Source organism: Melospiza melodia, chromosome 17 (genome assembly GCF_035770615.1).
Source record: "Melospiza melodia melodia isolate bMelMel2 chromosome 17, bMelMel2.pri, whole genome shotgun sequence".
Lineage (NCBI taxonomy): Eukaryota > Metazoa > Chordata > Aves > Passeriformes > Passerellidae > Melospiza > Melospiza melodia.
Window position 1 is genome coordinate 7,831,068 of NC_086210.1, and position 11,056 is coordinate 7,842,123.

General features: G+C 53.4%; 2 pseudogenes; both read left to right on the plus strand.

Annotated features, from left to right (window-relative positions):
* The first annotated feature begins 1,015 nt into the window (after positions 1-1,015).
* LOC134426081 (5.8S ribosomal RNA) lies at positions 1,016-1,168 on the plus strand (annotated as a pseudogene).
* An 897-nt stretch (positions 1,169-2,065) lies between these two features.
* LOC134426170 (28S ribosomal RNA) lies at positions 2,066-9,733 on the plus strand (annotated as a pseudogene).
* The last annotated feature ends 1,323 nt before the right edge of the window (positions 9,734-11,056 follow it).

Sequence of the window (11,056 nt, forward strand, 5' to 3'; positions counted from 1 at the left end):
AGTCCCTCACCACACTTCAGCCTTGGTGCATCTCTGGCTCTAGAAAGAGAAAAGTGTTCCTGGGAATAAAGCAAAGCATTTTTCTACCTATTTGTCTCCTCCCCAATAGTGTCAAGTTTGCAACAAAATCCAAAGAGAGAGCAGCTGAAAGAGGTAGAAAATGAGGCACTACATCATGCCAGACACTTCCAAAAGCTTGGCTGTGGGAGGCAAAGACATGCTGAGTTTTCTTACCAAAAGATGATGCTGTCTATACATTTTGATGCTGATGCCTCATAATCAATGTATTGTTTTCATGACATGGGAAAAGGTGAATGAGTAGATGGTGCTGTTGGAGCTGTGCTCACTGGGGCAGCAGCAGCTCTGGGGTGATTCCCTGCGCAGCTGCAATCAGCCCACGTTGCTCTCAGGGCCAGGTCTGAATGAACTTGGTGATGCTGATCAGAGGTGCACAGCTCTGTGTCCATGGGATAACCCCAGGGTTGTGGACTCCAGTTCTGTGGAGTTGCCGCTGCTTTGCATGAAAACTTCAAGGCAGAACTTGTCCTGTTGTATTTTTTTGCCATTCAAAGCATCGTCTGCTATTTCTGGGTATTAATTGCGTCATTAGACAATAACTCACAAGAAGGGAAGATTCCACATGTATTTCCATTTTGCTTTCTTGCTGCTGCAGGTGAAACTGATTAACCTAGGAGATATTGATGCTCCCTTCACCTATAGCCCTTCAACTGCCAACGTGGGCTTCTGCTTCAAGTTTGTGCCTGAGGAAGACATCGGTGCACCAGGTGTGACCCAGACTGCTCAGATCTCCTTCAGTGCTGCCATAGTGTGGAGGTTTGAGGAAGAATTCCAGTTCAGTGTGGCTGGATCTCCTATGTCTGCAATCCTGACTATCAAGTAAGGACGGTCAAAGCCAGGCACGCGCCTGCACGTCCTCAGCACAAGAGAAAGGGGCCGCTTCATGTGAGCGGTCCCAGCCCCTCCACGCGCACGGGATCGGTGCCAAAAGCCAGACAACACTTAGCGGTGGATCACACGGCTTGTGCGTTAATGGAGAATGCAGCTAGCTGCAAGAATTAGTATGAATTGCAGGACACATTGGTCATCCACACTTTGAATGCACTTGCGGCCCTGGGTTCCTCCCGGGGCTACGCCCGTCTGAGCATTTCTTGACGATCAGTCGCCGTCCGGGGGCCACCACAGTGGTGCGGCTGGCGTCGCCTCGCAGGCCAGTTGACTGTGTTCAGCAGCGGAGACGATGCTGGCTCGCTGGTGCCCAGAGGGAAGGCGGTCAGGGGTTTGGCAAGGGATGCTTTTCCCTTGGCGGCCTCAATTTTTTCCCTGTGACCCAGCAGGCGTCATCATCGTCATGGCTGTCATCGTCATTGTTGCCGCGCAGGGCCTTCATCCCCCTATATGCAGACTCAGGGACTGATCCATAGCTCCCCACTCCTGGAGTGAGCCACTGGGGCAGAGTTTGTCCTTGGGGCACCCATGCCGCAGTATGGTGGTGGTGGGAGATGAGGAGAGTGAGAGACAGCGTTGAAAACATCACCGTGGGCTGGGAGAACAGAGGGGGCAAGAGGGAGATGAGGTGCAGGCCTCACCCGTAGCCTCCCAGCCACGCAGGCGGCTGTCTGCGGGTGGGTACCACGGGGGTACTGTGCTGTGCTGCTGCGTGTGCATGTGAGGCGAGAGCGCCAGGGACAGGGGTTCTGACCCCCTCCTCCCTTCGCCTGCCCTGCTCCTCTTCTGTTGCGGTCTCGGGGTGCAAATAGCACCATGGCTTTTCTCTCTCTCCAGCAAGGCCATCACGTGCCGCCACTTGGCTGGTCCCCCATCAGGGCTGTCTCTGCCACACTCCCTTTTTGGTTCTTGTCTCTGGGATGGGGCACTCCGTTCTCTGCTTCTCTACCTCTGGCTTTGTTTTCCCCTGGTGCATGGGAGCCAGTGGGGAGGGAGGTGAGAGTAGTAGGTGGGAGAAGCTGGCTGGCTGTTGGCCTGTTGGCATGCCACTTCTTTAGGAGCAGCATGGGCCGGGAGGTGTGGCCAAGCTTTGGCCTTGCAACCTCAGATCAGACATGGCGAGCCGCTGAATTTAAGCAAATTAGTCAGCAAGGGAAAAGAAACTAACAAGGATTCCATCAGTAACGGTGAGCAAAGAGGGAAAAGCCCAGGGCTGAATCTCCCCCCGCAGTGGGGCACGGGACATGTGACGTACAGAAGCCCCCCTCCTGGGCGGCGCTCTTGGGGGACCCAAATCCTTGTGATCGAGGCCGCAGCCCGCAGACGGTGTGAGGCCGGTAGCGGCCCCCCAGCGCGCCGGGCCCGGGGCTTCTCAGAGTCAGGTTGCTTGGGAATGCAGCCTAAACCGGATGGTAAACTTCATCTAAGGCTAAATACTGGCACGAGACCGATAGCCAACAAGAATCGTAAGAGAAAGTCGAAAAGAACTTTGAAGAGAGAGTTCAAGAGGGTGTGAAACCGTTAAGAGGTAAACGGGTGGGGCCTGCGCAGTCTGCCTGGAGGATTCAACCCGGCAAGTTTCATTCGTCTGGCGCAGGTTTGGCGGATCCTCGCCTCCGCCTCCCCTCCGTCGCCTGGGCAAACCCCATCCGTGGTAGCGCCGTGGCGGGGGGCGTCGCTTCTCCCCTCGCGGGGGGTAAGTGTCCTCAAAGCACAGCGTTTCTCGCAGGGGTGCAGGGGCTGGGCCTGCTGGCCCCCGGCCCTGCTGTCAACCGGGGCGGACTGCGCTCAGTGCGCCCCGACCGCGCGGCGCCACTGGGCTGGGCTCACAGGCCACGCTGGGGTGCCCGGGGTCCGCAGCGATGTTGGCTACCCACCTGACCCGTCTTGAAACACAGACCAAGGAATGAGCTTGACAGGCAGCACGTGCGCGAGTCAGGAGCCGTTGTCGAAAGCCCGCGGCACAATGAAGGTAAGGGCCGGCGCGCGCCGGCTGAGGTGGGATCCCGTGGCGCATGTTGCGCCTGGTAGTCCCAGGCGCACCACCGGCCCGTCTCACCCACCGCCCCTTCGCGGGGCCGGGAAGGTGGAGCGTGAGCGTCCGTGCTAGGACTGGAAAGATGGTGAGCTATGCCTGGGCAGGGCGAAGCCAGAGAAAACTCTGGTGGAGGTCCGTAGTGGTCCTGACGTGCAAATCCGTCGTCCGACGCGGGTCTAGGGGCGAAAGACAAATCAAACCATCTAGTAGCTGGTTCCCTCTGAAGTTTCCCTCAGGATAGCTGGCACTTGGCAATGGGCAGTTTTGCCTGGTAAAGCAAATGATTAGAGGCCTTGGAGCTGAAACAATCTCAACCTATTCTCAAACTTTCAATGGGTAAGGGGGCCGGCTCGCTGGCGTGGAGCCGCACCATGGAATGCGAATGCTCAGTGGGCCACTTTTGGTAAGCAGAACTGGCGCTGCGGGATGAACCGAACACCGAGTTAAGGCGCCCAATGCTGACACTCATCAGAGCCCAAAAATGGTGTTGGTTGATCTAGACAGCAGGACGGTGGCCATGAAAATCGGAATCCGCTAAGGAGTGTGTAACAACTCACCTGCCGAATCAACTGGCCCTGAAAATGGATGGCGCTGGAGCATCGGGCCCATACCCGGCCGTCGCCGGCAGTGCGATGCCCGCAGGAGCTAGGCCGTGACGAGTAGGAGGGCCACGGCAGTGCGCCTCGAAGCCTGGGGCGTGGGCCCGGGTGGAGCCGCCGCAGGTGCAGATCTTGGTGGTAGTAGCAAATATTCAAATGAGAGCTTTGAAAGCCAAAGTGGAGCAGGGTTCCTTGTGAACAGCAGTTGAACATGGGTCAGTCAGTCCTAAGTGATAGGCGAGCGCCGTTCCGAAAGGGCGGGCAATGGCCTCTGTTGCCCTCAGCTGATCGAAAGGGAGTCGGGTTCAGATCCCCGAATCCGGAGTGGCAGAGACGGGCGCCATGAGGCGCCCAGTGCGGTGACGCAACCGATCCCAGAGAAGCCGGCGGGAGCCCTGGGGAGAGTTCTCTTTTCTTTGTGAAGGGCCGGGCGCCCTGGAATGGGTTCGCCCCGATAGAGGGGCCCGCGCCTTGGAAAGCGTTGCGGTTCCAGCGGCGTCCGGTGAGTTCTCGCTGGCCCGTGAAAATCCGGGGGAGAGGGTGTAAGTCTCGCGCCGGGCCGTACCCATATCCGCAGCAGGTCTCCAAGGTGAACAGCCTCTGGCATGTTGGAACAATGTAGGTAAGGGAAGTCGGCAAGCCGGATCCATAATTTTGGGATAAGGATTGGCTCTAAGGGCTGGGTCGGTCGGGCTGGGGCGCGAAGCGGGGCTGGGCGCGCGCCGCAGCTGGACGCGCGCTGGGCCCTTCCCGTGGATCGTCCCAGCTGCGGCAGGCGCCGCCCACCCCCCCACACCCGCCCTCCGCCTTGCCGCAGCCAGCGCCCCGAGCGGTTCGCGCAGGGGAGGGTCCCCCGGGGGGGTCCCTGGGCTGGCGCCCCGCCTTGGCTGGCGCCTAGCAGCCGGCTTAGAACTGGTGCGGACCAGGGGAATCCGACTGTTTAATTAAAACAAAGCATCGCGAAGGCCCGAGGCGGGTGTTGACGCGATGTGATTTCTGCCCAGTGCTCTGAATGTCAAAGTGAAGAAATTCAATGAAGCGCGGGTAAACGGCGGGAGTAACTATGACTCTCTTAAGAATAGTTACTAACTGGGCTCAGCTGCAGAAGTCGCACCTCCTCGCGGTCCTGCCGGATGCCCTTGTGGTAACTAAGTCAACTTTTGCCCCAGTGTGAGTGAGGGCATTTACCAGCCCTCCCTATTGTTGGGCTCGCCACCCAATGGTAGTATCACGATCTGCTGAAACAAAGAGTTTGCCGCAGCCTGTTCGCTGTTGCACAGTGCCTTGTCCACGGGCCGTTGATGTTGGACAAAAGTTGGTAGCTCGAGAGAGGGTCGACTACTGACTATTTCTACCCTCACTTGGACTGGTCATTTCTTTAACTTAGCGGACTGACATAATGGTGCAATCTCTAGCTTTGCGTTACATCTCTACTGCAACTCAGACTGACCCATTAGATCTAAGGGTCAATGATGCCAAATCTGTGCCCTCTCTGCCCAGGGAAGAGGGGTTCAATCTTGTAAGTCTAGAGTTTGTTAACTCTGGAATTGTCAAAGGAGATGGTATACATCATGCAGATGTCTGGGAGTTTCTGGGGCAACTCCCTGAGCCATATGAGATCTCCCCTATGGGGCTGGCCCAGGAAGAGGCTGTGAGTGCAGAGGGAAGTTTCGAAGAGCCCAGAACACCTGAGGCCGAAAGTAGGAGGGGGGATACTGAAGAGCCCAAAACACCCGAGGCTCCTTACGGGTCCAAAGCTATTGGTAGTACGCCAAAAACACCGGTCGTATCGATGCCGGACAAACAGCCATCTTGTCCTCAATGTGAGACCCGGTTTACTAGGATGCTGGGGCTGATTGATCATCTTAAAAGGGTGCACGGGCAGAGAAAGATCATTTTCAGATGTGCGAAGTGTGGTAAACAAAATCTAAAATACCACAGTATCTCGTGTCACATCCCACATTGCAAGGGAATGGTGTGTGTGGCTCCCACAGGTGACTGGGTCTGTGAGGTGTGCCATCGAGGGTTTGCCACCAAGATTGGCCTGGGTCAGCACAAGAGGATAAGACATCCTCTTGTGCGGAATGAGGAGCGGATTATTGCTTCCCATCCTAAAGAGTCATCGGCCCGAGGAGCCCACAAACAAGTATGGACTGAAGAGGAAGAGGCTCTCCTGATACAACTGGTGGACAAGTACACCGGTAAAAGGAACATTAATCAACCTTTAGCGGAGCATATTCCAATGAAGACAGCAAAGCAGATAAGCGATAAAAGGCACCGTCTAGTGAAAGGTCCCTCCGCAGAAGAACATGAAGGCCTAGTAGGCGCCGTGGGGATCGAACATCCACCCGAGTCTGCTAAATTGCCGAAGGAGGGACAGTTAAAGCTCCAATACCGCAAGATGATCAAAGCGGGACTATCGGTTGGAAAGTTCACCATGTATCGGGAGGCCTTTGAGAAAATTGTTGATGGGCAAGATCCAGGTCGTGTGGTGAATGACGTATATAACGAGTTTCTTGGTATTCTGGGGGAGCCTAGCCAGAGCAAATCTATCTGTAAGGGTCGAAAAAAGGAGGCATCCCGTGGCGAAAAAACATCCAAGACTACACCAAATTGGATGTGTAAAAGAGCTATCAAGAGGGGCAAATTCTTGCGATTTCAGTTGTTGTTCAAGTCACATAGAAGGCGCCTCACGCGTATCATCTTGGACAGCACGGAAGCCATTCAGTGCCAGGTACCATCGAGCGTTGTCCACGATCACTTTAAGAATAGATGGGATACATCTGGTACATTTGGTGGCCTCTTAGGTTTCCCTCCTTACAAGGAGGCGAACAATGTGGTGTTCGAGGCCCTAATTACAGAGAAAGAGGTGGATAAGAACTTGAAAGAGATGTGTAAAACCTCCGCTCCCGGGCCAGATGGGATTACTCTGGGTCAAATTATTGCAAAAGACCCGAGATTTTCCCGGTTGACTGAGATCTTCAACCTCTGGCTTATTACCGGTACAATTCCAGATGCGCTGCGGGACTGCAGGACAGTCTTGATACCCAAGTCTTCAGATGTAGAGAAGCTTGGTGATATCAATAACTGGAGGCCTATCACTATTGGTTCAATGGTGATTAGGCTATTTTCCAGGATCGCCACGGCGAGGCTGTCCAAAGCTTGTCCCATTAACCCCCGGCAACGGGGTTTTATTTGCGCATCAGGGTGTGCCGAGAACCTCAAGTTGTTACAACTTGTGGTAAAAACAGCAAAAGGAGAGCACAAACATCTGGGGGTCGTGTTCGTGGACATCGCTAAGGCATTTGACACCGTGTGTCATGAGCATGTATTTGAGGGTCTGGTCCAGAGAGGTGTGGATTCACACGTGATTGATTTAGTGAGGGAAATGTATCGTGATGTCAGGACGTACATTTCCGTTGGAAGGGGAAGAACAGACCCCATATACATTCGCTCAGGTGTCAAACAGGGCAACCCTATGTCACCTCTGCTGTTTAATTTAGCGATGGACCCCCTTCTATGTAAACTTGAACGTGAAGGTGAAGGTTTCCATCATGGGGGTTGGAAAACTACGGCCATGGCATTTGCCAATGACCTAGTGCTCCTGAGTGATTCCTGGGAAGGCATGTGTTGTAACATCAAAATTCTGGAGGCCTTTTGTAATCTTACTGGCCTCAGTACGAAGGGTGAAAAATGTCACTTTTACACTTTGGCTTTTACATCAAGCCAACAAGGGACTCATATACTATCAATGATTGTCCCGCATGGGTAATAAACGGATCCCCTCTTAACATGATCGACCCAGGTTCCTCAGAAAGATATCTTGGCACATGGGTAGACCCCTGGACTGGCTTCGCAGACCCTAGATTATCAGAGAAGCTAACTGTTTGGCTCCATCGAATTGGTCGTTCGCCTTTAAAACCTCTCCAGAAAGTTGATATACTCAGGACTTATACTATTCCGAGACTGATATATTTGGCTGACCATACTGAGGTTAAGGTGGGCCTCCTCGAATCCCTTGACCAGTTGATTCGTAATATGGTCAAGGAATGGCTTCATCTTCCACAAAGTACGTGTGATGCGATCTTGTACTCGAGTTTCAAAGATGGTGGTTTAGGTCTCATCAGATTGGTGGCGCTCATTCCAAGTATACAGGCGAGAAGACTGCATAGACTGGCACAGTCTTTGGATGAGACTCTTGTGAATTATTTGAAGGAAATCCATCTGGAACGGTTATTTGAAAGATTGTGGCTAAAAGCAGGGGGGACACAAGAGTCCGTCCCATCAATTTGGGAGCCTCTACCGGCGGTAGAGTTGGGGGGTGATGATGAAGCCCGGCTTGAATGGGAAGCACCCGCTCCTAAAATTTGCTATCCAAAACCGTGTAATTGGAGGAAATTAGAATTTCAAAAGTGGATCCACCTGGTATCCCAGGGTCATGGAATTGAAAATTTTGAAAATGATGAGATCAGTAATGCCTGGATAAGGTGGTTTGGGGGCATACCTCACCGAAAATTAATCACGGCCCTACAATTAAGAGCCTATGTCTACCCGACAAGGGAATTCCTGGCTAGGGGTAGACAGGAGAATGTTGTTCAATCCTGCCGACATTGTGGAGCTAGATATGAGACCGTGGCCCACATTGTTGGCAACTGCGCCATCACTCAGGAAGCCAGGATTAAGAGACATAACGCCATCTGTGAAACTTTTAGTGAAGAGGCTAAGAGGGAGTGTTGGGCAGTAGACAAGGAGCCACACATTAGGAATGAGGCAAACGAATTGTTTAAACTGGATTTGATCTTTGTTAAAGGGTCTAAAGCAGTCGTGGTTGACGTGACAGTGAGGTACGAGCACTCTGAAATCTCATTGAGTGAAGCCGCCTCGGAAAAGGCCAAGAAATATCAGCGCCTTCATAAGCAGATCGAACAATTGACGAATGCAAAGGAAATTGAATATGTTGGCTTCCCCATGGGAGCCTGTGGCAAATGGTTAGGCAAGAATACTGAGGTGCTGACCACCCTTGGTCTCTCTAAAACGAGGCTAGAGAGAACCGCGAGGGCCCTAGCATCTAAAGTACTCTTCGCCTCTGTCAATATTGTACATATTTTTGTAAGCAAAGCTAGATCGACTGTATCTGTAAATACATTGTAAATAAACAAGGCCCCTCCCCTTGGCTGGGTCCACTGGACAGTGGAATCGGTTTTGGGTGGGAGGGGTTCATCCCTCATAACCGCGTCTTAGCCCATATTTGGGTTAAAAATTCTGATTTGGACATCAGGTGGACGGGCCACCTTACTTAACCTGGAAAAGGAACATATACAGTTTGTATGTGTTTAATAAATAGCCAAATGCCTCGTCATCTAATTAGTGACGCACATGAATGGATGAACGAGATTCCCACTGTCCCTACCTACTATCGAGCGAAACCACAGCCAAGGGAACGGGCTTGGCGGAATCAGCGGGGAAAAAAGACCCTGTTGAGCTTGACTCCAGTCTGGCACTGTGAAAAGACATGAGAGGTATAGAATAAGTGGGAAGCCGGGCACGCGCTCGGCGGTGCAGGGCGACCCGCCCGCCGGCGTCCCGGCCATCAGTGAAATACCACTACTCTGATTGTTTTTTCACTTACCCAGTGAGGCGGGGGGGGGCGAACCCCGAGGGGGGCTCTCGCTTCTGGCGCCAAGCGGCCGGTGCGCGCCGGCCACGACCTGCTCGGGGGACAGCGGCAGGTGGGGAGTTTGACTGGGCCGGTACACCTGTCAAAGCGTAACACAGGTGTCCTAAGGCAAGCTCAGGGAGGACGGAAACCTCCCATGGAGCAGAAGGGCAAAAGCTCGCTTGATCTTTATTTTCAGTACGAATACAGACCATGAAAGCGGGGCCTCATGATCCTTCTGGCTTTTTTGGGTTTTAAGCAGGAGGTGTCAGAAAACTTACCACAGGGATAACTGGCTTGTGGCGGCCAAGCGTTCATAGCGACATCGCTTTTTGATCCTTCGATGTCAGCTTTTCCTATCATTGTGAAGCAGAATTCACCAAGCGTTGGATTGTTCACCCACTAATAGGGAATCTGAGCTTGGTTTAGACCGTCATGAGACAGGTTAGTTTTACCCTTCTGATGATGTGCTGTTGCAATAATAATCCTGGGAACCCTTGGGATGGGATAGGATGTGTTATCCCTTAGAGAAGTGAGGCCAATGGAGATCTCTCCCCTGAACACATTGCCTGCAGAACCCCTTCCAGAGCCCAGCTGAAGGCCTGGCCTTTGGGCTGGGATCAGTTTGGTCAGAGGGGTGACCTCCTTTGACCAGGGACACATCCTACTCTAGTGGGGGATGTTGCTGAGCAGGGCTTTGAGGGTCAGGCTGAAATGAATGTGCCAAGGGACAGTGAAGGGGCCTGGGAGGTTCCTCTCCACTCCTGGTGTGTGGCAGAAGGGTCTCACCCTCTTGTGGGTGGCTGTGCTCTGGTGGGACTGAGGCACCTGTGTGGTGCCCGAGTGCTGTGGCAGCTGAGGCAGCTCCCTGGCCCAGGAGAGCCTCAGTGGGCCCGAGGGTCAGGAACCCCCCAGCACTGCATGGGGCTCCTGGGCCAGCTGTGGGATGTGTTCTGCCCCAGAACCTGCTCAGTGCAGTCCTGGATGTCCTGGGGAAAAGGTCCTTGTTAAATGTCCGGGTTTTCTTTTTTATTTTATTTTCATATCTACTTCATGTTCAGGATATGTGGTTCATGACTGTCTGGTTGGGAAAGTCCTAAACCTGATATTCGACACAGTCGTTAAGTGTGCTGGATCCCATTGCTCTTGTCTGTGGCCATCCTGGGAACCCTTGGGATGGGATGGGATGGGATGTGTTATCCCTGAGAGAAGTGAGGCCAGTGGAGGTCTCTCCCCTGAGCACATTGCCTGCAGCACCCCTTCCGGAGCCCAGCAGAAGGCCTGGCCTGTGGGCTGGGATCAGTTTGGTCAGAAGGGTGACCTTCTTTGATAAGGGACACATCCTACTTTAGCAGGGGTCTTCCTCACAATTGGTAATGATTTCAAAGACAGAGCACATCCCTTCTGGGATTTCCTTTCCTTTCTTTGAGCACTAAAGGAGGAATCTCACCCTGGTTTTAGCTACAGGGACAAAAGGCAGAAGCCTTTCTGTGCAGGTGAGTGCCAGTCCTTGCCCACACTTCCTGGAAACGGAACCCTGCCAAGCAGGAAGGAGATCCAGAGGTGAGGGCCTGGTGCAGTCAGATTGAGCAGTCCCACCTGTCCATAAATTCCCATTTCCAAAGGCCTCCAGACAGTCCTTTGTTATGTTGCCCATCCCCATGCAGATGCCCAGGACCCTGGGATCCCAGGGTGCACAGATGTCCCTGCAGTGGGCTTTTCCCAGCACAGGCCAGGACAGCCTGGAGGAGAGGAAACAAAAAACCAACCTGTAGAAGACCCAAGAAGAGACCCTCA